This window comes from Triturus cristatus, chromosome 2_1 (genome assembly GCF_964204655.1).
Source record: "Triturus cristatus chromosome 2_1, aTriCri1.1, whole genome shotgun sequence".
In the NCBI taxonomy this organism is placed as follows: Eukaryota; Metazoa; Chordata; class Amphibia; order Caudata; family Salamandridae; genus Triturus; species Triturus cristatus.
The window spans coordinates 959,823,571-959,851,527 of NC_140581.1; positions in this window are offsets into that span (position 1 = coordinate 959,823,571).

Consider the following 27,957-nt stretch of genomic DNA (forward strand, 5'->3'; position numbering starts at 1 on the left):
GGGTGGGGGTATGGTGCGTACATACAGGGGGGTGGTGGGCGGTACAGTGTGTACATACGGGGGGTGGTGGGGGTACGGTGCGTACATACGGGGGTGGGGGTACGGTGCATACATACGGGGGTGGTGGGGGTACGGTGCGTACATACGGGGGGTGGGGGTACGGTGCATACATACGGGGGGTGGTGGGGGTATGGTGTGTACATACAGGGGGTGGAGGTACAGTGCGTACATACGGGGGTGGTGGTTTACGGTGCATACATACGGGGGTGGGGTTACGGTGCATACATACGGGGTGGTGGGGGTACGGTGCGTACATATGGGGGAGGGTGGGGGGGCCTGTATGACTCGTACCCCTGGGGAATCAGCTTTTACGGCTGTTTTTGGCTCCCGTAAAAAAAGAGCCGTACGGAGTGCCGTAGGGATGGATCATACTTGCTGGGCCATAAAACGCTGCTTCCATACGTACGGGCGGCGCGTACAGGCTGTTCTGGATCTGATTCATAGGGTTTATTTACCCGTACGGTCTTTTGTACGATTCGTACAGAAATAGGCTTTCTGTACGAATCGTACTTCCTAGGTTGTACGGACAGTTTATCAGGTATGAGTCGTACGGAGAAAACGCTCCGTACGACGATTCGTAGGGCCTTTTTACCAAATTGGAATCGGCACCTTAATATGATTAGGGCTCCATTTGAAGTTAGCCGAGTTAAAATCTGCCTTAAAAGTGTATTTAGTCAAGGGTAGAATCTCGCATTTGTCACTATTTAATTCGTAGCCAGAAATTAAGGAAAAGGATTGTACTTCTGCTAAAAAGTAAGCCTGGGCAAAGCACTACGCTACGCTCGCGTAGTTTGCAAAGTTTGCGCTACTACGCACTACGCGAACTGCACGTAGCACAGTGCGAACATGCGTAGCGTAGTGTTGCGTAGTGCTGCAGTCATTTTTTGCTTGCTCGCGGTCCTCAACGTCAAGTTGGCGACCGCGAGCAAGCAAAATGACATCCCGGCGAGACTTTTTCCTTGTTCGCGATCAGCAACTGCAAGTTGGCGATCGCGAGCATGGAAAATAAACCTCCCGGCGAGATTCCCAACGCGAGGAGGTCAGGTTTCTCATTGCGAGTGGTCGCGTATGGTCGCGACCGCTCGCGATGAGAAACTACCAGTTCGCGTTGAGAAAGCTGAAGCTCGAGTAAAAATCTACTCGAGCAGCAGAAAACTACAGCTCGCACTGTGCAAGATGCCATTTTCAATGATTGCACAGTGCCGGTTGCTTGTCCGCACTGTGCAATCATTGAAAACGACATCTGGCACAGTGCGAACAAGGTACTACGCAGTTCGCGAAGTGCTACGCGTAGCTCGCGTAGTGCGAACTTCACTTTGCGTAGCTTCGCGAAGTGCTACTTCGCGAACTACGCCCAAGCCTAAAAAAAAGGCAGGAATCAAATCACTAGGACTGGAGATAAAAAGCATTATGTCGTCTGTATATGCTGCAAGTTTAATGTGAGATGTTGGTGTTTCAAAGCCATGTATGTGTGGATTTTGTGGGATTTTCGAAATAAAAGGTGCAAGAGCCAAATTGAAAAGAAAAGGGGATAAGGGGCATCCCTGGTGCACTCCTCTGCCTGAATCAAAAAATTGAGATATTAGGCCGTTAGCGCAAACAGCAGCGCGAGGATTAGAATAGAGGAGGGAAATTAGGGAAATAAATTTAGGCCCAAAGCCCATCCATCTAAGGGTGTAAAATAGGTAAGGCCACTCAACTCTATCATATGCTTTTTCCGCGTCTAATGCTATTGCTGCAAGGGGATGCTTTAGCTGTGAGGTTTTGCATAAAAAGTTGAAAAAGAGTCAGGTATTATCAGTGATAACTCGCCCTTTAACAAAGCCTGATTGCTCCTTACCTAATATACATAGTAAATAGGAATCTAAACGAAGAGCTAATGCTTTGGAGGACATTTTATACTTGATGTTGACAAGAGAGATGGGCCTGTAGTTTTTACAATGCTTTGAAGCTTTGAGTGCTTCTGAAAAAGAGCCAACCAAATTTTCCAAGGAGCAAAAGGAATGTATCAGGAAGTGCAATTTAGGTAATAATAATTTAGAGAAGTGAAGAAAAATTTGACAGTGAAACCATCTGGTCCAGGGGCTTTATCTTTTTTGAGATGTTGGAGAGCTTCCAAAAGTTCCTGTTGTGTTAGATCAGATTCCAAGGAGGATAAATCAGGAGGAGTATGTTGGGGTTTTTGTATGGTGGAGAAGAATTGTGACAATAAAAGATCTGTGGGGTTTGTTTCGGAGAAATACAATGACTTGTAAAACAGAGAAAATTCATTCAAAATGTCTGCATCCTTAAATTTTAAGACAGAATGTTCATCATAAATAGACTCAATGTTTAGCTTGTTATTCCTAGTTTTTAAATAGTTAGCCAAAACTTTCCCTGCTTTATTTTTACCACTGTAAATTTTCGCACTAGATTTCAATAGGTATAGTGAGGCATTATCTGTTGATTTTTTATTAAACTGTAATTTTGCGTTTATAAAAGCAGTTAAAGCATCTTTTGAGATAGAGGTGTAATATGAGTGCTCCAGTCTCTTTATATCATGAAAAAGAGAATTGGCACGTTTGCGTGCAATTCTATGCTTTTTGGCAACATCATTTATGATGAAGTCTTTCGCTGAGGCCTTAAAGGCACTTTTATTTATTGAAAAATATTCATTAAAAAAAGGTAGCGAAGGAAGAGGTAAATGCTGGATTCAAAAGAAGAGTATTGTTAAAACGCCATCTTCTGGGAGCATTGACCCTAGGCACTCTATCAAGGCTAATTGAGATGGGGGCATGGTCCGATAATAATATGAGACCAATTTCTGCACTCATAAGTTCTTGTGATATGTTATGGGATACAAAAAAGTAATCAATTTGTGATTGAGTATGGTGAACAGGGGAGTAAAAGGTGTATTCTCTAGTGATGGAATTACATCATCTCCACACATCTAGGAGTTTATGTTGGGTGATAGCATGGACAAATGATTTGTGGGGTTTATTAGGGATGAAAAAAACTTTGGAATTTCGATGTATAAATGGGTCAAATCTGATTACAATCACCCGCTAATATAAAATTATCTTCAATGCAAAGAGTAATTAGCTTAGCTAACGAAGACCAAAAAAATGAGTCCCCACCAGTAGGGGCATAAACATTAAGAAAAGAGACTGGAGCACCCTTCAATTGTAGTTTAACACTAAGCCAGCGACCGTCTGTATCAGATTCTTATGATATACATTTCACAGGGAGCGATTTACGACAAAGTATCATAACTCCATTACGTGTACCATCACCTTGGGAAAAGAAAACTTCCCCCACCCAACCCTTTTTTAATTTTAATGATTCAGTATCCGTGAGATGAGTTTCTTGGAGAAACACTATATCAGATTCTAGTTTAGCAAAGTGGGTTAAGACTCTCTGCCTTTTGATAGGAGAATTTAATCCCCTAACGTTCCAAGAAACTAATTTTAATGGCATAACATGTGAAAAGAAGGAAGAAATGAAGAAATTGAACAATAATAATCCAATTCAACGAAACAGTAATAGGAAATATAGAAAGAGAGGAGTATCATATATATGATCGATTTAACTATAGGGTTAAGAGATTAAAATAAGTAGGTTGATAGAAACGAACAATAAAGTTGGTAAGAGAGAACATTTGCATGATTAAACATGTTAGAGGAGTTGTGAATGAAAAAGAAATAAAATAAACTGGATGAGTAAAGACAAGAATATTTGAAAAAATGAATGAGAGGAAAAGAACGTCAGTATTGAAGACACCTGAAAGAAGATAAAAAATAGAGTGAAGAAAGAAACAAAGAAGAAAAATATCAACAACACCTGAGAGAAGAATAAGAAAAATATTTGGAGAAGAGGAAAGAAGAAAAAAGAAAAAAGCAATGTAGAGGAATAACATACCTACACCAAGAAGATTCAAAGAGACACGTGGGGGGGGTGAAACCACATGGAACAGATGAAACATCCGGGTTCAACCACACGGAGGACCAGGGAAAAACCACGCCATGAGGGTAAAAAATCTGTGAAAGCGAAGAACCACAAGTATTAAAACAAATAATAGAACGCACTATGAACAAGAAAAATAGTGAGAAGACATCAAGCAAACTAACATATTTTAAAACTAGATTATAGCAATAAGCTCATCAAAGTCCAATGAGTAACACTTTTTGTATGGAAAAAATGCTGCAAAGAAGAAAACAGAATCTGAGGAATCTGAGAAGAAAATACATAGAATCAGACATTGAATGAAGAGGAAGGTCTGGAGGAATCCATAGCATCGGTTTTACATAAGTTTATGAAACTCTGTAATCGCAGTGGGTCTTCATATGTTGTTGTTCTGTTGTTATACGTGACCTTAAAAAGACAAGTATGAAAAAGTCCGTAGCGGGCTCCCATCGAACGAAGATCAGGTCTCATATTGAGAAAAGCCGTATGTCTGTTGGCAGTAGCTTTAGCATAATATTGTGCAAAAAATAAGGTTGAGCCTGACCAAGTAATTCTTTGAGAGGATTTGGCTGCTGACAAAACTTTTAACAAATCTGTGTATTCTAAGAAGTATAAGATAACTCCTCTTGGTCATTGTGAAGGTGACGCATTAGATGGAGTGCGACCCAATCTATGTGCTTGTTGAATGTTAAGTATAGTTGCTTCTGGCATATGAAGTAACTTGGGGAGGAAAGATTTAAAAAAGGTAAGAGAATCTGATCCTTCAAGTCCCTCTGCCAAGCCATAAATACGGAGGTTATTCCGCCTATTACGGTTTTCGAGGTCCTCAACTTGTCGCTGGAGCACAGAGACTTGGGAGTGGAGTTGAGATTAGCACATGTGTCTTTAAAGGAGGAGACGCTGTCTTCAACAGCAGAAAATCTTGTATCAAGTTGAGACCAGTTATCTGTAAGGATTTGCAATTTGGCATTAGTTTCTTCCATAAAGGGACAAAGGGCCCTGATTTCCTCCAACAGCACCTCCATAGAAACAGGCAAGACTGATTTAGGCAGGGAAGGAGGGTCCTTTTTTAGGCATTTAGTAATGGATTTCCCTAGCGGTGCGAATGAGGGGTCCATTTTTGTCTCCGAACTCTGAGGCAAGGATAGCAGAGAATCTTCCAGCTTGGAAAACTCAGTAAAGATTTTGAATTCTTGACAAAAATATGCCTTGGCTTTGGAAGCGCTGAAGGAGATGCCTTAGTTCTGCCCATGAAGCATAAGTCAAGCGCGGCTCTCAGTTAAAAATGTGCTTAAGATTAAACAAGGAAATATGGAATTCATGAAGGAGAAAAAACCTTGAAAAAAAAAGTAAGTTCAGAAATTATATCAATGTGGCTTTAAAAAGTGAAAAAGATATTCACCATTGCAAAAGCATGAGTAACTATATTATTAATGTAGGAGTTGCGCCAACTTCAAGTCAATTAGAAGGAAATTAAATGAAGCCTGTGACATAAAGATGAGTAGAATTCCACAAAATGGCTGCCATAAATGTTACCTCACAGTCGCCACAACATAATGCTGAAAATTGGAATACTTGGCCAGTAGCAGGCGCTCCAGATTAAAATGTACAGAAATTACAAGGTTTTCAGCCTGTTGCTAGGAAAATTAGGCATATGTAGCTAAATGTGCCTCATTAGCAGAGAGCTCAGTGAAAGCAGCGAAAAAAACTAAATGGCGGCCGCGAGAACGCGTCGCCGAGAAAGAAACTCACTGCAGAGAAAAAGCTTCTTCTAATCTGCAACAAACAAATGATGGACGGAATGCTGACAATGCAGACATTCTCCCCCAGTCAAGAGATCTGGGTTAAATCCATCGTTCTGGAATGGCATGGTGAGCAAAAAAACGATGGATTTAGGCCCAGATCTCTGTACTGGGGTGAATGTATGACATTGTTCTGCATTCTGTCCATCAATTGTTGTTTTTGCATTTGTCACCCCGAGTGGGAAGGGTATGCTCAGACGTGAGTCCCTTGCTCTCCATGCCACTGGAATCAAGCTATCCTGGCTGACGAGGGCTGAAAGCCCGAAACCGGTCCTAGGATGCTTGTTTCCAGTCCAGGGAGGACCTGGCTTGGCAGTTCGGGCTGGACTGTTCCCATGGGGCACAGGGTCAAGACTGATTTGCATATGGCTCGGTTCAAACTGGAATGGCATGGTGAGCAAAAAAACGATGGATTTAGGCCCAGATCTCTGTACTGGGGTGAATGTATGACATTGTTCTGCATTCTGTCCATCAATTGTTGTTTTTGCATTTGTCACCCCGAGTGGGAAGGGTATGCTCAGACGTGAGTCCCTTGCTCTCCATGCCACTGGAATCAAGCTATCCTGGCTGACGAGGGCTGAAAGCCCGAAACCGGTCCTAGGATGCTTGTTTCCAGTCCAGGGAGGACCTGGCTTGGCAGTTCGGGCTGGACTGTTCCCATGGGGCACAGGGTCAAGACTGATTTGCATATGGCTCGGTTCAAACTGGAATGGCATGGTGAGCAAAAAAACGATGGATTTAGGCCCAGATCTCTGTACTGGGGTGAATGTATGACATTGTTCTGCATTCTGTCTATCAATTGTTGTTTTTGCATTTGTCACCCCGAGTGGGAAGGGTATGCTCAGACGTGAGTCCCTTGCTCTCCATGCCACTGGAATCAAGCTATCCTGGCTGACGAGGGCTGAAAGCCCGAAACCGGTCCTAGGATGCTTGTTTCCAGTCCAGGGAGGACCTGGCTTGGCAGTTCGGGCTGGACTGTTCCCATGGGGCACAGGGTCAAGACTGATTTGCATATGGCTCGGTTCAAACTGGAATGGCATGGTGAGCAAAAAAACGATGGATTTAGGCCCAGATCTCTGTACTGGGGTGAATGTATGACATTGTTCTGCATTCTGTCCATCAATTGTTGTTTTTGCATTTGTCACCCCGAGTGGGAAGGGTATGCTCAGACGTGAGTCCCTTGCTCTCCATGCCACTGGAATCAAGCTATCCTGGCTGACGAGGGCTGAAAGCCCGAAACCGGTCCTAGGATGCTTGTTTCCAGTCCAGGGAGGACCTGGCTTGGCAGTTCGGGCTGGACTGTTCCCATGGGGCACAGGGTCAAGACTGATTTGCATATGGCTCGGTTCAAACTGGAATGGCATGGTGAGCAAAAAAACGATGGATTTAGGCCCAGATCTCTGTACTGGGGTGAATGTATGACATTGTTCTGCATTCTGTCCATCAATTGTTGTTTTTGCATTTGTCACCCCGAGTGGGAAGGGTATGCTCAGACGTGAGTCCCTTGCTCTCCATGCCACTGGAATCAAGCTATCCTGGCTGACGAGGGCTGAAAGCCCGAAACCGGTCCTAGGATGCTTGTTTCCAGTCCAGGGAGGACCTGGCTTGGCAGTTCGGGCTGGACTGTTCCCATGGGGCACAGGGTCAAGACTGATTTGCATATGGCTCGGTTCAAACTGGAATGGCATGGTGAGCAAAAAAACGATGGATTTAGGCCCAGATCTCTGTACTGGGGTGAATGTATGACATTGTTCTGCATTCTGTCCATCAATTGTTGTTTTTGCATTCTTCTAATCTGCAAGCAGGAACAGCTGGGATCGAGTTGCGCTCAGCAGACCTTCCAACATCACGAGTGCTCAGCAGCTTCGCGGAAGATGGCCAAATAGCGCGGAATCTCTGAGGCGCACGGGAGAGCTTCACCCGGATGCCGCCATGCTCCTCATTCTCCAAGCCACGCCCCATGTGTTAACATTTTTAATGGTTATTAATTTTATTTTAACTACATTTTGCATTTTAGTTCCGTAGCGGGTTGTGGGTTGATAGGGGAATAGGGTGGGAAGTAATTCAATTCTAATAAATTAAATATTATTTTTTATTTATTAGTATTTATTTAATTTAAATGTTATAGTGGTGATTGTGGGAATTAATTTATTAATAGTTAATTATTAATTGGTAGCTAATTTTTATTAATGAATGAATTGGTAAATATGTTAATTGTGTTTTAGGAATGGGTTGTGGATTTATAGGGGAATAGGGTGGGAAGTAAATTATTATAATTACATTATTAATGTTGTATTAATATTTATTTATTTAATATTTCATACTGTTAATTGTGGGAATTAATTTATTATGAATTATGTATTAATTGGTTGTTTATTTTTACTAATGAATTGGTAATTATGTTAATTGTGTAATTTTTTAAGGAGCGGGTTTTGGGTTTATAGGGGAATAGGGTGGAAAGTAATTTAATTATTATTACATTAACATTCTTTATTATTCAATATTTATTTATTCAATAGTTCATATTGTTAATTGGAGGAATGTATTATTAATTATTTATTAAGTGGTTGGTAATTATTAATAATTAATTGGTAATTATGTTAATTGTGTCTTTTTTTTAGGAACGGGTTGTGGGTTGATAGGGGAGTAGGGTGGGAAGTAATTTAATAGTAATACATTTATTAATATTTTTTATATAATATTTATTTTATTTTATTTTATTATTTGTTAATTGTGGGAACTAATTTATCAATAATTATGTCAAATGTGCTTGTTGTTTTTTTTTAAATCAATTAATTTATTGTTAATTAATTGTGTTAATTGTGTCACGTTTTTAGAAATGGGTGGTGGGGTTTATAGGGAAATAGAGTGGGAGGTAATTTATTTTATAATTAATCAAGTATTTGTTAATCAATTGATTAAATAATTAAAATTTATATATGGAAATTGAGTAATGAATTTGATGTGTGAGTTGTGGGGTTTATAGTGGTCATTTGTTTTTATGAACTAATGATTTGTGGTTAATTGGGATTAATTAATTAATGTAAAAACATTTATGGAAATTGTGTGATTGTTTTTAGGTGTGTGTTGTGGTGTTTATTGGGGTAGAGCAGGGGTACTCACAAACTTTCTCTTGGGGGCCAAATTTACAGTGTGGTTTGTGGCCGAGGGCCGCACCTTGGGGGTGGGGTCATTGGGGGAGGGGGCGGGGCTAGAGCAACAACAAAAAAAACTGTGACCATGAGGTGGAACACAGGTCCCTGAAGCGGACGCCTTCGTCCACTGAGCCACCGGACCCGGCATACACATATCTCTCTCTCTCTATCTCCCTCCTCCGTCTCCCTCCCTCCTCCGTCTCCCTCCCTCCTCCGTCTCCCTCCGTCCTCCGTCTCCCTCCCTCCTCCGTCTCCCTCCCTCTCCCTCCGTCTCCCTCCCTCCTCCGTCTCCCTCCCTCCTCTGTCTCCCTCCCTCACCCTCCGTCTCCCTCCCTCTCCCTCCGTCTCCCTCCCTCCCTCCTCCATCTCCCTCCCTCCTCCGTCTCCCTCCCTCCCTCCCCGTCTCCCTCCCTCTCCCCGTCTCCCTCTCTCTCCCCGTCTCCCTCTCTCTCTCCGTCTCCCTCTCTCTCTGTCACCCTCCCTCTCCGTCTCCCTCTCCGTCTCCCTCTCCGTCTGTCTCTTTGCCTCTCTGTCTGTCTCTGCCTCTATCTGTCTGTCCCTGTCTCTGCCTATCTGTCTCTGTCTGTCCCTGTCTCTGTTAGCCTCTATCTCTATCTGTCTCTGTCTGTTTCTGTCTCTCCCTACTGCCCTCTGTCACCCTCTGTCCGCTTACCCGACTCTCACACCCTGCTGTTCTCTTGTCATTCTTTGTCACCTCTCCCCCACCGCCCCCCCCTCCTTCCGCTTGTGTGGCAGCTGAGGCAGCTTCCCTTCCAGGGCACACACACAGCCCCACCCGAGTACTTCACAGGTCTTTAAGAGACCATTTGCATGATAACGAGGCTTTGTTGTATTTCACCTCTTAGCGCCCCAGCAGCTCCACTCGGACTATCGCTTGAATCCCAGGGCCCCCACAGAGCAGAGTCTGTGTTTGCTGACACTGTTAAAAAAACAAAACACCGGTACGATGTCTGAAAGGTCCGCGGGCCACCAAGAAAGGCTTGCCGGGGGGCCGCTGGCGGCCCGCGGGCCGTACTATGAGTACCCCTGGGGTAGAGGGTGGAAAGTAATTTAGTTTAAATTAATTACTAATTACTTGATCATTAATATTCATTTATTACTTGATAAATATATTTGATATTTTTTATTCTTATTTTGTTTGTGTATTTTGGTTCTATAGTGGTAACGTTTAGTTAGTACATTCATTCTTATCTGTTTTAATGTGTTTTTTAATTAAGAATATTTGTTTTATTGATAAATATTTGTGTTAAATATGGAGGCACACTTTTTAAAAAAAAAATAGATGTGAGTTGTATATTGTGTGGTGTTATTGGGTAGGAAACAAATATATTTTTTTATAATGAATGTTTTTTATTATAATTAATTTCTGTTAGAAAATATTTATTTGTTTGTAAATTATTTTTACATTTTGAAAAATTAATCTTTGTATGTCATTTTTAGACTTTTTGCTATTATGTTTCTATCGTTTGTTAATTTTTTCTTTTTTGTATATGTTTTGTGTTTTCTTTTTTTATTATCTTTTGTATTGCAGTTGATATGTATGACTCGTCGACCGGGCTGAAAAGAGGCGGACGGTCTTCCCGTCCGCCCGGTACCCCCCCGCCAGCATAATGCGGCGGGGGAAATGGGAGGCGGGCGGGAGATAATGTCGGGAGGATTGCCACCGCCATGCGGGCGGTGGCGATCTGCCCAACATTATAATAGACCCCTTAGTATCACAAATGATGGGATCGTATTGATTACTGTTTACATATGTTATGCATTTTGAGTGTATTCTATTTTTCACACATCTGTGAACACTTGAAGTTATGGAGAGAGCCAGTTGCTCAGGTTACACACACTTTAGTAGCAGTTTCCTTGACTATCTCCTGATATTTTATTTTGCAGACTGGGGGAGTGGAGAAGGTGATGATTGCAAAGATATAGTAAACTAGGATTTTCAAATATGTAGACCATAAACACTTGGCATACAACGCAATTCTGCTGGCCAATTCATAAGCTGACACTGGCTGTAACAAGGGTCGTCTCTCTGCTTTCCCTGGGACTGTTGCAGGAGCCTCCTGCAACAGTTGAAACACTTACAGCCCATTAACTGTCAACAATGTGAAATAAATTACAAAAGAGAGCTGCCATGCAACCACTCGCATAACGTGCATTTAAAATTAGTATTTTGGTCTAAAATTGTGAAAAGGTGGCTCTGTGGAAATGAGATATCACGTTGAGAATACTTTACATCTACTTGCAGGGGTATTGCTTAAACAAGGGAATTGCAAAATGAAGTTTGATGAAGATTGATAACTTTCCTAAAAGTTTTCTCTCTTATGTATACAGACAGGAAAGAGATTAGATTTTGGGCTATTTAAACAAGGTATGTAGATATCTAGTGATTTTATCAGTGTAATCTTAAGATTTTTGAGGGCCTCGGGCAAGAAATAGTTTGGGATATCTGATCGGTCAAAAATATATTTTAAAACCTGTTTCCTGCTGATTCAAGTGCCTTGAAGCCATACAACATTGGGTTATACGTAATGTTTGTGATGCAGAATTAGACAGAAATTAGATTTATTTGAGGTGTTTTAGATAGCTCTGGCATGACCCAGGGGGTATCAGAGCGCTTTACAGCAAAACATATACAACAGAATCTTGAGCAGATTAGGAGTACAATAGTAATAAGAGATACTAGAAAGAATCCAATTCAGTATTGTGAGATGAAGGCTTCCGTTCAGTCAGAGTGTAGGAGCTCGGATGAGGAGATGAGGTGACGAAACAAAGAGCGGCTATTGTCCTGGGGGTTAGAGATGATGGTTGAGGAGAAATTATTTTAGTAGTCTCTTGAAATTAGTGAAGGAGGGGTTGGTTCTGATATGTATTGGGAGAGAGTTCCAGATTCTAGGGGCATTGCCTGAGAAGAAGCATGAGAGGGTTTTTTGCTTGTGCCTTTTGGGGGGATGAGAACGAGCGTATCGAAGCTTTCTAGGTTTCTTGATTGTCCTGCTTTAGTGAGTTTGGCTGCAAGGTAGTCTGGGTTGCCAGTGTGTAGAACTTTGTGGGTAAGACTGGCCGTTTTGAAACAACATTGTCGTAGAGAGAAAGTTAATTTTCACAGGGGCCCCTTGAAAGCTGGCGACCCTGGGCAGTTGCCCCGAATTGCCCATGTCTTGAAACGTCGATGGGATCTATTCACAAAATGGTACAGATTTACTACCTTTTAAAATTCACAAATTTAATTTGGAATCAAGAAGGAAAGCTGCACTTTTAGCAGGGATCCATGCACGTTTCAATGAGAACTCAATTATGCCAAACTTGTGCTTCCATTCTATCTGCAAGGAGTTTTCCAAGACAGAAAACTTTGTAGAGGGGCAATGGATTCCCTAATGCACACTCACTTTTATATTGCATTTTCTCTGCAGAGAAAATATATTTTCCCCTGGAGAAAGTCCTCTTTCTCTTCATGTTCTTTGCCTCCTAGAAGGCTTGCTAACCCAGCCCTGTGCAGGAGTAAGTCGCCTACCTATTGCGAAGTGGGAATGAGTTGTTTCGACTTGTGGGGGGTATATTTGCCCCATAAATGAGTCTACACTTAACAGGGTCAGTTTGTGAGTATATAAAAGTTATGTTTGTTTTTTATGACCACTATTTACCTTTGCGATAAGGCCTATATAGTTTATTCATTTTAGGGAAATTTGTACGTGAAGGTGTGTTTTAATTTACAATATGTTAGGTTAATTGATTGAACAAAATAGTCTGGATTTGCATGCATTTATAATGTCTGAGTCATTGAAAACACACTTTTGAGACAACTGGGGCATGGCTACACATCTCACAGTGTAGCTGATATACACACAATGAAAACCTTTATTTTCCAGTTCTTTTTTTAGAAAACTTTGCAGCTCCTGGTCTTGTGCACTAAAATTGGTCAGCCACAGTAAAAATTCAGTAGGACACAACTATTGCACCTTGAGGTTCCGTGCGAGACGGAACGACACTTTTCGGGTGTTGTCGAATATGGATGAGTTTGGTGTCTACGAACCACAAATGACGAGTTTAGTGGGTGTACGCGTTTTCGCTACGCAACCACGTATGGTTCGTCTCATTTTTGGGTTTGTCCATCCGAACCCTCGGGTTCCATTTTAGATGTGACATCCATTTTGTTTCTTGCTCTCAAGTAGCCAGCGAACGGACCTTGTCCGCTCTGTGACCCTGGGATTCCCAAGCTTACACGAAGGACACGTGTTTCTTTGAGGGTGACTTTTATGATAGGGGAAATGACACGGCGAAGGCAGATGGCCCCGCTCGAGGCTCATCTTACCGTGCTGGTCTATTGTTTCAGTCGTGCATGCATTGGACACGAGGTCTTTGATCCTGTAATCAAGTTTCCGTTATTACTCCCAACACTCTTTTCCAATCTGTCGTGCATCCTTGTTCTTTCTTTGCATCTGTTTCTGTCCCTTCTCTTAATGTGTTTACAGTCAGAATGGAATGTGTTTAACTGTGGGGATGATATGTTTTTACAGTTGGGAACCGGCAATGCTGCTGTAATTATGTTCCGGCCTCCTGAAACATGAACGCGACTCTTTTGAAGTTTATTGTGGGAACGGAGTTGTAACCTTTGTTTGCCGTGTTGTGCAATGGCAAAAACGTGTATAAAAGGAGCGATCCACTTTTGCAATTCGAAGCAGTCTCCGAGAACCTACACGTTGTGTACTTCTTGTGATTTCTGTATCCCTGCAGTAAATAAACGCTGATCTTTGACGTCGATGGAAGTGTCCCGTGTCTCTGTGTTTTGTACGCCAGAACAGGTAACCCACGAAGGTTTCAGGTGTTGTCCCCTGGCACCGCTGGGTCTTAAAATAACCCAGTCCTTCAGTTGGCGCCCAACGGAGGGCGACATCAGCGGTACCGGTCCAAAGCCCGACGATCGTGAGGAACTTCGTGTGAAATCTCCGAGGGAAGGTGCACCCCGCTTCATCGATCCAGTTGTCGAAATAAGTGGCCCGAAGTCTTTTCCCGCGAAGATCCCCGCCTCCTGTCGGCTGCAACGGACTGATGCCCTGACTGTCGACCTGTTTTGGCGCCTGGCGTAGTCCTTTGTACGGCGAGACGATAGACGGGCCTTCCTGGTGACGTCATTGCTCTTTCAGTTAAGTATTTGTGGGTCGCTCCCAGAGTTACTTTGTTGTTTGCATGGTTCCATTGCATTTGTGGTTCTTAGTTGTTGGGTTTTATTTGACGATTGCAATTGCCAAAAACCGAGGGTCTTGCATTTTTGTGCGAGGACATCCTAATTCGATAGCCCTTGAAGTTTGTAAACTCGGTTAGTGTGCACGATGCCTGGCCGTAGTACTTTGTTTGGTTTCCTTAAATGTTGCAGAACGGATTCCCGGCTGGAGGATTCATGCCCGATACCTCCGGCTGGAACTCCAATTTATGAGCTCTATAGTCGCCATGGCATAGGTCCTATCGTATATAATGAATATTGGGTTCGTTACACTAAAAATTATGGCGTTCTTAGTTGGCCATCACATGGTAGTTTCGAAACTGCCGTCTTAGAAAATCTTGAAGCTAAACTGTTTAAAAAGAAGGCTAGGCCAGCCATGTTTGATTCCTTCCGGTTATGGCGCAAAGAGGCCAAGCAGAAAGAAATCAAACAGATTAAGAAAAATAAGAGAGAAGGTGTTATTACGGTGATGCGAAATGCAGAACAGTATCAGCGAGACAAAGATGAGAAGGAGCAGGAAGTCAGTGTTCGACTTCATCATATGGCGGTGGACAAATGTTATCCGGTGTTACCGTCTAGTTCTGATAAGACGGGAGAGGAAGTGATAGAAGATTCGCTATTGTCTTATCTATTAAAATCACCACCTCCCTATGCTCCAGATACCGTGGGTCCTATGATTCTTCCTATTCCTCAACCTGCGGTTCTGGCGGCTGCTGGTCAGCCCGTCGTTCCTCCTGCTCTCCCGAATCCTCTTGTGCCGCAAATTGTTCATCCTCCTTTACCGGCTTTTCTTCCTACTGCTCCTTTGCCAGTCCCTCCTCAGCCTGTCGTTCCCGCTACTCCTGCTACCGCGTCCACTTCTACTGTCTCTACTCCTACTGTTGTTGCTCCTGTACCTTCTCCTTCTGTTCGTAGCCGTCTCTTTAATGCTGTCGCTACTCTTCATTCTCCGCTTTTTGGGCCAATACTCGGATCGACTCTTCCTGATGTTGCTCAGAGGCGCAGTCAGATTCCTGATGGTAGGGAACGTGAGTCGTTGGTAAAAATGGCGCGTAAATGGATTCGCCATCCTGTGAAGTACACTTCACGTATAGTGTTTGAAACATTTTCCCAGTTTAATGCGCCCACACAACGATTCGTGTTTGAGGAAATGTGTAAATCTTTGAGGGAAGAGTGGGATCATGATGCGGTCGATAATGTACCGTCTGAGGTTTCTGAGCTCCAGAATCAATTTACGACTGGTGTGGTTGTAGGTGATAATGTTCGATGTGCTCTACAACGCCTGTTATCTTTTCGATGTACAGTGCCACCTCGAGCATTATTTAAGGACGAGACTGCAGAGTGGATGGCAAAACCTGGTCAGTACCCTATGCGGGAAGTTCCCCCAGTATGGATGCCGGGTAATCCTAATGCTAATCCTGCTGTCCCAGGACGTTTTCAGAGAGTTTGGATACACCTCCCTTGGAAGCGATCGGAAGTTTTGCAGGTGAAACAAACGTTGCCCGATCCCCGTAAAAATCCTGCAGGTTATTATAAGGAGTTGTCCCAACTAGTGGATGCTACCGTTATGAATCTTGCCGATATTGACATGTTGTTTGGTAATGTAGTGCCTCAGCCGATTTGGGCAAAAATCCGTCATAAGAATCACGCGGCTGAGTTAGGCGGTGACTGGGCTGCTCTTGCGGCGGCAGACGCCCAGCAAGTTGGTGGGGCTAAACCCGAACAGCTTATTGTGGATTTGCCCCAGAGGATAATTACCCTTATGAAAACACTTATGCCAGCAATACGCGTTAATTGGGACAAGTTGTCCACGTGCAAACAAAAGAGGGATGAGAGTGTCTCCGATTTCTTTACGAGATTTGAGGAGACGTTTGTTGATCATAGTGGTCAGGACATGAGCTCGGAGGGTGGTCAGCGGTTGTTCGTTGATAAATTCGTATCAAACTTGTTGCCTGAACTCAGCAACATGCTGAAGAATTCTGAGAGTTCGTGGGCTGTTTCTACCACTGCTCAGATATTAGCCACGGCCCAATACTACGAAAACAGAGAGAAGGAAGAAAGCGAACGCGCAGATAAGAAAACGAAGGATCTTAAAACTAAGGTCTTATTGCAGCAAGCGTATCCTCCGCGCTCGAATTATAATGACTCGCAGCAGCCAAATCGCTCACAATCGCAGTTTTCTAGATCCCAGGTGCGTAATGACTCTTCCGCACCTCGCTTTGTGTTGGGGTATAATCAATGCGCATATTGTCGGGGTGAGGGCCATTTGAAGTTTAATTGTCCAGTTTTACGTGACAGGAACAATGGTGTGTCGGCTCGAGGAGGTCGTAGTGGTCCTCAACAAGCTTCACGTGGTAGAGGTCGCGGTGTTACTCAGAACCAGGCCGAGCGTCTTGCCACTTCGTCAGATTCGCAGAATTGTTTCGACCGACGCGATCTCTCGTCTGGTAGATCTGCACAGTATCATGTTGATGACTATTATGTCGAGCATGATGTTGATGCGGACGGTATCTATTAGGACAGCCGTAGACAGAGGAAGGGAGAAGTATCAGTTCTGGTTGATCAGAGAGGGCCTTATGTCGCAGTTGCCACATTGGGCGTAGTTGAGCCTTTTCTGTTTGACACTGGTGCAGCGAAAAGTTCCATCATGCATTCGAAACTCCCTGGCGCGCCTTTGTCTGGCTTAAGGAATGTTTCCGTTGGATTCTCTGGCGCCCCCGTTAGCAATCCAGTTTCTAGCCCCTTGCCCCTTACGATTGGGGCTCATGAGTTAGAAGCTCCTTTGATTTTGACTACGGGTTGTGGTGAGAATCTTTTGGGCTTGGATTTGTTGAAACGGTTACATGCGACTTTGTACTGCTCTCCTACGGGAGTGGAGCTTACATTGGGTCAGAGAGTGATCTCTCCTATGTATTTGTCGATCGATAAGCTCCCACCGGAATTGAGTTCTCTTCCGGCTTCTTTGTGGGCGACAGGTCCCAATGATGTGGGCCTGCTGGAGATACCATCTTATGTTGTTCAATTGAAATTCAACGCGCGATTGACGCGCATACCCCAGTATCGTATCTCCCTTGATGGTGAACGAGCACTATTAGCGATCATTTATGATTTGATCGATAAAGATGTCATTGAGGAAACACGAGGTAACGTGTGTAATAGTCCTGTGTTGCCTATTTTGAAGCGAACTGATCCCTCCAAGCCTCCTGTGTACCGTCTAGTTATTGACTTAAGGGAGGTAAATAAAATTGTTGTCCCACAGTTTCCCGTGGTACCCGACATTACAGCTTTGCTGACTCTGATTCCAGCCTCTGCATCATGGTTCTCGGTAATCGATCTGAAGAATGCGTTCTTTAGCATTCCGATTGCTGAGGAAAGCAGAGATTTGTTTGGTTTCTCATTAGGTGGTCGTAGCTTCCGGTTCAAACGCGCACCTCAGGGCTACTGTGAGAGTCCATCGATCTACAGCCAAGCTCTTAAGAGTCAACTTGATGCGTTTGTGCTGCCAACTGGTGCGGCCTTGATTCAGTACGTTGACGATCTGTTGGTAGCTGCAGACACTGAACAGATTTGCAAGACTGCTACAGTGTCACTGTTACAGCATCTTTGTGACTTACATCACAAAGTGTCACCTTCTAAACTGCAATATTGTTGTCAAGAAGTAACCTATCTAGGTCACTTATTGTCAAAGGCGGGAAGAAGGTTGACCCCAGAAAGAATTGCAGCGATCGCTCGAATGACGGTGCCAACAACTCAGAGAGATGTGCGTGCCTTTCTAGGTATCACGTCATATTGCAGACAGTGGATTCCAAATTTTTCACTGTTAGCGAAGCCATTGATAGCTCTCACATGCAAGGACGTTTCGACTCCTTTGCCATGGACGGAAGAATGTCAGAAAAGTTTTTCTGAACTTCGTGATGCGTTGGGTTCGGCTCCTGTGTTAGGTACTCCTGATTACAGCAAGCCATTTACACTATACGTCCACGAGAGGGAAGGTTGTGCGTTGAGTGTTTTAACGCAACAATTTGGTGGCAAGCAGCGTCCGTGTGCATATTTTTCCTCGACCTTAGACCCGGTAGCTAGAGCGTTGCCGAGTTGCTTGAGGGCGACGGCGGCAGCTGCGGCGTCTATTCGACAATCCGCAGGTTTGGTCATGGATAATATGCTCATAGTGATGGTTCCGCATGCAGTTGACACTCTCCTGAATCGGACAAAAACTCAACATCTGACGAGTGCAAGGTTGTCTGGGTATAAGCTGACCCTTTTGGCAAGTCATATACAGATCAAGCGTTGTAATGTACTGAATCCGGCGACATTGTTGCCGACTAACATGGAATCAGACGATGTACCACCACATGATTGTTATTTACGAACTGAGGAAGAAACAAAGGGTCGTGTGGACCTGAAAAACACTCCATTGACAGATCCCGATGGTACTTTGTATGTTGATGGTTCCTGTTTTAAATTGCCGAATGATGATGTGACGACTGCGTACGCTGTAGTGACGTTGAGCATGGTTGTGGAAACTGCGAGATTGAATCAGAATTCAGCGCAAGCGGCAGAGTTGATTGCATTGACAAGAGCATGTGTTTTGTCTAAAGGAAAGCGAGTGAATGTGTTTACCGACAGTCAGTATGCATTCGGCGTTGCGCACAGTTTTGGACGACTGTGGAGAGAAAGAGGATTTATGACATCGCATGGTACAAAGATCCAACACGGGCAGCTCGTGAATGATCTTTTGGATGCACTTACATTGCCTAAACAGGTGGCGATCGTCAAATGTAGTGCACATCGGAAAGTGACGGATGATGTTGGTCGTGGTAATGCATTTGCGGATGAGATTGCTAAGGAAACGGCTAAGAATCTTGCAACTCGAATGTATGTGACAAGTTCAACGAGGTGGTCGACGGAAACTGGTATGTGTGAAGACACTGTTGAGAGTGTGAAAGCAATTCAGAACGAGGCCACTGAAGCTGAAAAGACCAAGTGGAAAGAAAGTACGGGAAAGTTGGATATGCATGGATGTTGGGTTGACTTGTCGGAACGTCAGAGGTGGATGTTACCGGATGCGTACGTATTAGCTGTCATGACGATGGCTCATGGATTGTCACATATTAGTGCGAAAGGGATATGCAAGTTCTTGTCCCCTGTATGGAAGAATGAGGGTATTACTAAATGTGCTGAGAGAGTGGTTAAGAATTGCATGGTGTGTCTGATGCATAATCCTGGCAAGGGCACCCCCACTCCACCTGGTCATTTTGCTCCCCCTGTTTGTCCCTTTGAGGTTATCCAACTGGACTTTATCCATATGGAGAGATGCAATAATCTGAAGTATGTTTTAGTTGTGGTTTGTGCGTTCTCCAGATGGATCGAGGCTTATCCTCTTAAGGATAACACTGCCCTGTCCACAGCGAAAATTTTGCTGAAGGAATACTTTCCTCGGTATGGAATGCCACGGATTGTGTGGTCAGATAATGGAAGTGAGTTTGTGGGAAGTGTGATGCAGAGTGTATGTAAGGGCCTTGGAATTCGGCAGAAATTCCATAGCGCTAATCATCCTCAGGCAGCGGGTTTAGTTGAAGGGTACAATGGTACCCTGAAGCTGAAACTTGTGAAGATACAAGCTACGACTGGTCTATCATGGCCTGATGCCTTGCCTCTGGCTCTCCTATCAACCAGAGCGACTGTACACTCTCGAGTAGGGCTTAGCCCGTATGAGATTGTGTTCGGCCGCCCTGCGAACATTTGGGGAGTCCCGAGACCTAAGGCCTTTGATAGTCTTGAGTATCCAATGCTAATTGATTATCTTCATGATTTGACCACTAAACTAAGGTTAATCCACCAACAGGTCTTTGAAGCTCTACCGGCGCAGACAGAGGGTCCTGGACATCAGCTCCGGCCAGGCGATTGGGTCGTTACCCGAAATTTTGGTCGAAAACGTAACTTGGAGCCAAGATTCGTGGGACCCTTTCAAGTCTTATTAACAACGAGGACTGCAGTTCGATTGGAAGGCAGGAAGAACTGGGTTCACGCCGGCCACACGAAAAAAGTACCGATCCCCTCACCAACAGATGGTTGGGTGAGAACTGGGATTGCGGCAACGGAAACTGAGACCCCGTTAAGCTTTGTGCCGTTTAGTGATGCTCAACCTGTAGGAGACAATTTGTTGCTGCCAGACACACCTGTGGAGTCATCAGTCGTAGAGAACTCAAGGTCTGAATCGTCATCCACTCCACCGAACACTGTTATACCAGCTGAACAATTGTTTGTAGAGCAGACTCGACCTGGAAGAAGTCGATACTTTCTTCGTCCACGTAGCAAGGACTAATAAAATTTAGTTTTATATTTTTTTTTTCCTTTTACTGGTGCTACGGACATTATGAACGATTACATCCTTTCTTTTTGAGTTTTTATGCGTTTTTCACTGCTAAGAGATTTGTATTAAAACTGAACGTTTTGAGAAAACCTATCATCCGGGTTACCGTAGGGCCGTGCGGGTACTCCTTTCTGTTAAGCAGGTTTCTGACACTAGGTCGGTTACTTTTGTCGATTCCTGGGAACTCCTGGGAATTGATAATAGCTACTCAGAACGAAGTGCGTCAAGTACGTCACGGACGGTTTGTAGAGGATGGCATTCTCTAAGCTGTTGGAAGTAGAAAGGATGTCGGCGCAAAGATCAAAATTGCATAAGATTGTACGAACAAAATGTTTTCTGTTTCAGGTATTCCTACTTTTTCTGACTGTGTCTATGTTATTGGTGGGCGGAGTGTATTTTGGAATACAGTTGTTATTACCTTCTGTTTCACCTACTCTTTCTCCTAAACTAAGCTCCATCACCACTGTTTCCCCACATTCTTTTCATCCCCTGCCTCAACACGAACAGGTTAGACGTGCGGAATTTATGAATAACTCCTTCGTTCAACTCCTACATCAGCATCAGTTGGTGATGAATACTACCAACTGTTGGGTGTGTGGGTTAATGCCACATACCATGGATAGGGGTATTCCGTATCTGGTTCTTCCTTATAGCTCCCAAGGGTCAGCTCGAGCATTCCAAACTATGTTCCGTAGTGCACTAGATTCCTACCCCAGTCGAGAACCACGCTCTGCAAACTTTGGTCCTGGTCCGTACCACAAGCCTTTGGCGATAGCCATTGCGGATTTAGGTAGAGATGTTTTTGATGCATCGCTTATCCCAGATGAAGAGGTGCAAGCCTATAAGGATCTGAGTGAGGCTGAGTATAGTACGTCAGTGGGTGATAGACAGCTCAAGAGTTCGTCCCCAATATGGATTGTACCACACCTTGGTAATTTCTGCTCGAAAGGTATGGGTCGAAATCCGAGAGCACAACTTGGGAACAGTGCTTGTACTGACACGTATGTCCTACCGATGCTCTCTTCCCCTGTTTTTCTGACTGCTAAGGGCACTTATTTTGTATGTTATGAACGCGCATATACATGGTTACCCCGTGATTTTTCGGGTACCTGTTATATTGCGAATCTTTTACCACCGACTTTTACAGTTGCCTCAGACTATCACAAGACTAGAATTGTGAGAGGCGTTATTAGCAAAGAGGATACTGCCGGTCAAGAAGCAGGAGACTTCTTTAAGGGTTTCTTGCCGTTTTGGGGACCTATGGTTAATAGTAGGAACCTAAGACAGTTGACCCGTGTAGTCGAGTCGACTGCTAATATTACTGCGAGTGCCCTTGGTAATTTAACAGCTGAACTTCAGGCGGATAGACTCATGACGTTGCAGAACTGTATGGTTCTAGACGTTGTTCTCGCAGATAGAGGTGGTGTGTGTAAAGTTATCCATTCGAGTTGTTGCATTTTCATTCCTGACAACGCTCCAACTGTCTACCAAGCCATCTCGAAGTTGCACAAGATTTCCGAGTCCATACACGTGGACGAAGGTAATTGGACACTTCTAGGTTGGTTTTGGGGCTTGATATCCACTTGGGGTTGGAAAATTCTGATGATCGTAGGGGTTGTTGTAACGTTTCTGTTCACGTGTTGTCTTTGTGTACAGTGTGGTCCTGCCTTATGTGGCCTATGTGCTACAACGTGTATAAGACGGCCATCTGTTACCAAGGAGACATTGATGGATAGAATGACGTTCCAGCAGCAGCTGAACGATCTGATGAATATTGAAATTGATTCCGATCTTGACTAGTGCTTGCCTACATGAGGGCAAAAGGAGCGTCTGAGGTTCCGTGCGAGACGGAACGACACTCTTCGGGTGTTGTCGAATATGGATGAGTTTGGTGTCTACGAACCGCAAATGACGAGTTTAGTGGGTGTACGCGTTTTCGCTACGCAACCACGTATGGTTCGTCTCATTTTTGGGTTTGTCCACCCGAACCCTCGGGTTCCATTTTAGATGCGACATCCATTTTGTTTCTTGCCCTCAAGTAGCCAGTGAACGGACCTTGTCCGCTCTGTGACCCTGGGATTCCCAAGCTTACACGAAGGACACGTGTTTCTTTGAGGGTGACTTTTATGATAGGGGAAATGACACGGCGAAGGCAGATGGCCCCGCTCGAGGCTCATCTTACCGTGCTGGTCTATTGTTTCAGTCGTCCATGCATTGGACACGAGGTCTTTGATCCTGTAATCAAGTTTCCGTTATTACTCCCAACACTCTTTTCCAATCTGTCGTGCATCCTTGTTCTTTCTTTGCATCTGTTTCTGTCCCTTCTCTTAATGTGTTTACAGTCAGAATGGAATGTGTTTAACTGTGGGGATGATATGTTTTTACAGTTGGGAACCGGCAATGCTGCTGTTATTATGTTCCGGCCTCCTGAAACATGAACGCGACTCTTTTGAAGTTTATTGTGGGAACTGAGTTGTAACCTTTGTTTGCCGTGTTGTGCAATGGCAATAACGTGTATAAAAGGAGCGATCCACTTTTGCAATTCGAAGCAGTCTCCGAGAACCTACACGTTGTGTACTTCTTGTGATTTCTGTATCCCTGCAGTAAATAAACGCTGATCTTTGACGTCGATGGAAGTGTCCCGTGTCTCTGTGTTTTGTACGCCAGAACAGGTAACCCACGAAGGTTTCAGGTGTTGTCCCCTGGCACCGTTGGGTCTTAGAATAACCCAGTCCTTTAACCTACAGAGTGATAATTATGAGTGGATTGATATCCTAGAACCCCGGCATGCCAACACTGCAAGGACCTCAGGAAAAAATTGATGACAGCCCAAACCATAGCAGACAGATGTCCATTAACCCAATCATAGAAGAACTGTGATTCATATGAGAAAGATTCCAGAAATGTTAATATCTGGAAGAATGTATTGCCACAGACCGGTCGAGTGTCAGATATTTCTCTTATTAACAGGTAATGTACTAGAGGGGAATTCTAATCCATTTTAAAGGTGTATAGAAGCTGTATAGAAGCTGAGGTATGCCCAGGCTTCCGGTTCTAGAGGAGGTCACAATACAGAGGTCTAAACGCAAACTTTGGTGGCACTCTATTAAGCATATATGTTATATTACAAACAATAATATTCTTTTGAATCTACTGTGACCATCATGCAAGGAAAAAGCATGTCAAAGTCAATGGACTTCTTTATAGACCAGTCCAGGCTTGGCCCATGCAAAATTTGCTTTCTTCCTTTGTAATTAGCACAATTTTGTTAACTTCAAATTACTCTTGTTGCGTGAAATTCCTGCAATTAGGCCATTATGCCACATCCTGTAATTACATACCACTGGTGGTAAAAGATTACAGTTTGCAATGAGAATTTACTGACAACTCATAGGAACAAAGTGTACCACAGAGCACGAGCAGCTGTTGTTTGTGGTTCTTTTGTAATATTGCACTATTTTTTTATCGCAAAATGCATCCTCATACCTAAAGTAGACACGAGAAAGCATTTCACTCTAAAATACACCACCAAATGCCAGTTTTGCGTTTAAAGTAATTGTGAGAAATCAGGACCTGTTTGAAGAGTCCACCCACTTTTTGCCCCCATTTTGACTACTTGGTGCTTTTTCTCTGGCTCTGATTGTACCCTGCTTTGCTAACCAGACTTAGGGCCGGTGCTCTGATTAAAAGTGCATGGTTAGATATAAATATAATTGGTGATGACAGACCCCTGCAAGTCCCTAGTATATAATAAGGCAATGGGGGTTCAAACTACATATAAGTCCCTAGTATATAATAGGGTAACCTCTGTGGGTAAGCTAGATGTGCCCCTAGCAAAGTTAGGAAGAGAGGAGTTGGGAACCTCACTACCCCAACTAAAGAGGGTGGAAGAAAATGAAACAACTGTCATGAAGTTCCTGTTTATAATGGGACCTCTTAATGTAGAGATGGGTCAGTTTTCCAGAGGATATTACCTTGTCAAGAGGATGTCAGGCAGAGTAGGCCCTGCAATTGTACAGCCTGATTTCTGCACTCTCTTCCTCGCCTCACAGACCAAGGAAATTCTCCCAGGGTTGGGCTGAGTCTCCTGGGCTGTAGGGGATGGGGGAGGGTTTGAGAAAAATCAGGACCTGTTTGAGGAGTCCCCCCACTTTTTGCCCCTTTTGGACTACTAGGTGCTGGTTTTCTAACTCTGATTCTTCCCTGGGCTCTGCTAACAAGACCCAGGGCCTGGGCTCTGATTAAAAGTACATGGTTAGGTATAATTATATTTGGCAATGACAGATACCTGTAAGTCCCTAGTATATAGTAAGGAATTCAAACGACCTATAAGTCCCAAGTATATAATTGGACAAGGAGGTTTAGAGGCCCAGTAGGTTTCCTGCACTAGAGTGTGCACTGTGTTTCCTGCTGTCATTTAAAAAGCGAGTCCTGCCTTGCAGGTGGCTTTGAGATTTTAATTACATGCAAATTCAACTTTGAATTAAAGGTACTCCCAAATTCTCAAACTACCTTTTTTTTACATATAAGTTACCCCTAATTTCTCTCCTAGGTGCCCCAGGGGTACGGTGCCTTGAACTATAAGCAGTGACTTTATAAAATATATTTTGTAAGTCGTGGTGAGGGAAAACTGCCAACTCCATTTTCCCCATTGTAGTAAATGGCTCCTTAGGCAAACATTGAGATATTTTATTTAAGTATAAATATAACAGGAGCCACCTAAAAATATACTTCAAGGTAGCTAATTAATAGCTATGATAAATCCAACATCTGGCAGTAATCAGTATAATGGTGCTTAATAGTGCCAATATTTAACGCAACTACGCAAAAGCAAATTTCACACACTTCGTACTCCTGACAAGCAGGTCATGAAGAATATAAAACAGAAGGAACTCTGTGAAGGGCAGCTTGGGAGAGCAAGAAAAAGAGCAATGCACGAACAATGTAACAGAAAGAGAATGAGACCAAATCCCTGTGAGCGGTGGGAGGTATTTTCCTCTTGCCTCATTTTTTAAAATAAAATCTCAGTTTATCTGCACGATAAAGCGATAAAACCCCCATTTATGGCAAGAAAATTAGCTATCCTATTATGCAAGTTCAAAGGCCTTGAAAGACTTAAATTCATTGGTTTAAATTTAAAGGTCCTAAATGTAGCTGGTCAAGACCAATCTGCAACCTGGAGGATGTGCAAGGACCCATGTGGACCTGTCCTCACTGAGCTCCCGAGATTAAGCTCTTCCAAGCCCCTGACAATTAATGCCAGTTCCACTGAGCTTAAATAGACAACGCTTCGGCATGGGGAGGCAGAGAGGACCCTGGCGACAAGCATTGTGGGCTGAATTAGTTGCAATTTGAAGAAACACAGCTGTGCCAACCCAATTGCAGAAACCTAAGATGGCTACCACGGCCCAAGAATATTTGTCAAGCTGACGCTACCCGCCATATGAATAGGGGCTCAGAGATTGGAGCGCCTCGAGATCGAGTGCTTGCTGGAGGATGAATGTTGCCTCGCTCCCCGAGGTTCTACAGAAATCGGCTGTAGACATGAGTTGGCAGAAAGCTTCTGATGCTGTGGTAAGAGGCACCAAAACCTCTCAAGTGACTTGGGGTGGGCCATGATGAGAGTTTATGGCTGATATGGTGCATGAGGCTCACCTTGTCTTCTGATAATCAACAACACTGCATCATGGTTTTTAAGAATGCTGATGGAGGCTGAAAATGCAGACTTGTTTATTATGTGAAGTGCTACATGATGTAAGGGTAACATTTGTTATTATTGCTGAGACAAGAGGGGCGAGCTCATGGCTTTATTGCTCCTACTCCCCCCAATGATTGTTTGCCTAAAAACTCCTTAGAAGACTATCGCTTTTCACCAGTGGGATCATCTGTCCCTTCACTTTCTTCAAATGTTGACAAAGAAAATAAAAGCGAGGAAGGGCCCCAACATTAAGGACTTGTTACAAGCTCAGACACCAGTGACCAAATTGCTTACCCCCCACCAGCACCCTTTTGGCTGAAAATTATGCACGTTGCCCATCACCATTTGCCAACATGGGTGTTAAAGCCACAAATGGTAGCACATATTGTACTACCGGCGGTGAAGAGACACATGGTATGCTCATGTTTTATATTTGTCAAGAACGTAGGCAGTAGGGTCTTGACACTCAAGGAACTAGCCCTTTTCTCTTTTTGGTGTCTGAGGTACTATTCTGCACCTGGGGAAATATGGTTGTTGCTAATTCCTTCTTTGCATTTTCTATATGATACTCAGATTGCTTTTAACAGTGATGTTTAACACTGTTATTTTCCTAAATCATCAGTTTTAAGATGGTATTTCAGGTGGTTTTTTCGAGCCCTCACTGGCTAACAGACAGGGGAGCATGAGACGTCTAATACAATAACTTATATCCCTATAAGAATCCTAAAGATAAATGCAGACATATACTTATATATTTAATCAACTAATATTCAATGTCTAAATTCTCCTGATAAAAGAAAGGCATTATTAAAGTGGGCACACAATATGAGAGCTGATATGGTTTTCCTGCAGGAGACATGCTATTTATAGAATAATGTATCCCAACTGAAATCCAACTTGTATCACCACTAATTTGAACCTTCCCAATGTTTGACCTCAACCTCATAGATATATGGTGATCTGACATAAGGTCCGTGAGGTCCGACTAATATGCATGTAGACCCCAACTCCATCTTAGTTCATGGAAATCATAATCTTTCCTAACTTAGACAATGGAAGCGGCCACATTCCCTGATTTATGCAGAATCATTGGCATGCCTGCCTTTAAATGCAGATGTTGCCATACCTTATCTTCCTAGGAACTGTGACAGCATCAAATTATTTAATTAATGACATTGGTACAATATATAATGCAACATTTTTCTGGGTCAAATGTCTACGACTCACCATGTCAAGATCAAATAAGAACACAAACAGACATATAACCACAATGATGTAGTCTGAATAGATATCCTTTTGCCTTATATCTTCATAGGGAAATGTCTGGTATGCATACCTTGATTCAAATAATCTATTTCAGATATTCCTGAACTTATGTCAGAAATTCCAATTTCTGATAAGATTTAATATGTAAGGACTGCCACTTGACTACTTATTAGGAGAGGTCATTCGCCCAGATTAACGCCTGAGATTCTGCCAGAGAGGGTCTCACCTTCTGCCAGTGCATTTCACACTTTGCAGATGTCACATCTCACTTGGATACTGAAGCTGTTAAAGCTAAGTCCCAGAGGAAGACCGGTTGACTGCTACTGTAGTGGGTGTTTGCCCTTCGCAGGGAACACTGTGTTCACGCCTCCGCTGATAAAGACAGTCTTTGCTGTCAACAAGGTATGCAGTGCATCTCTTCT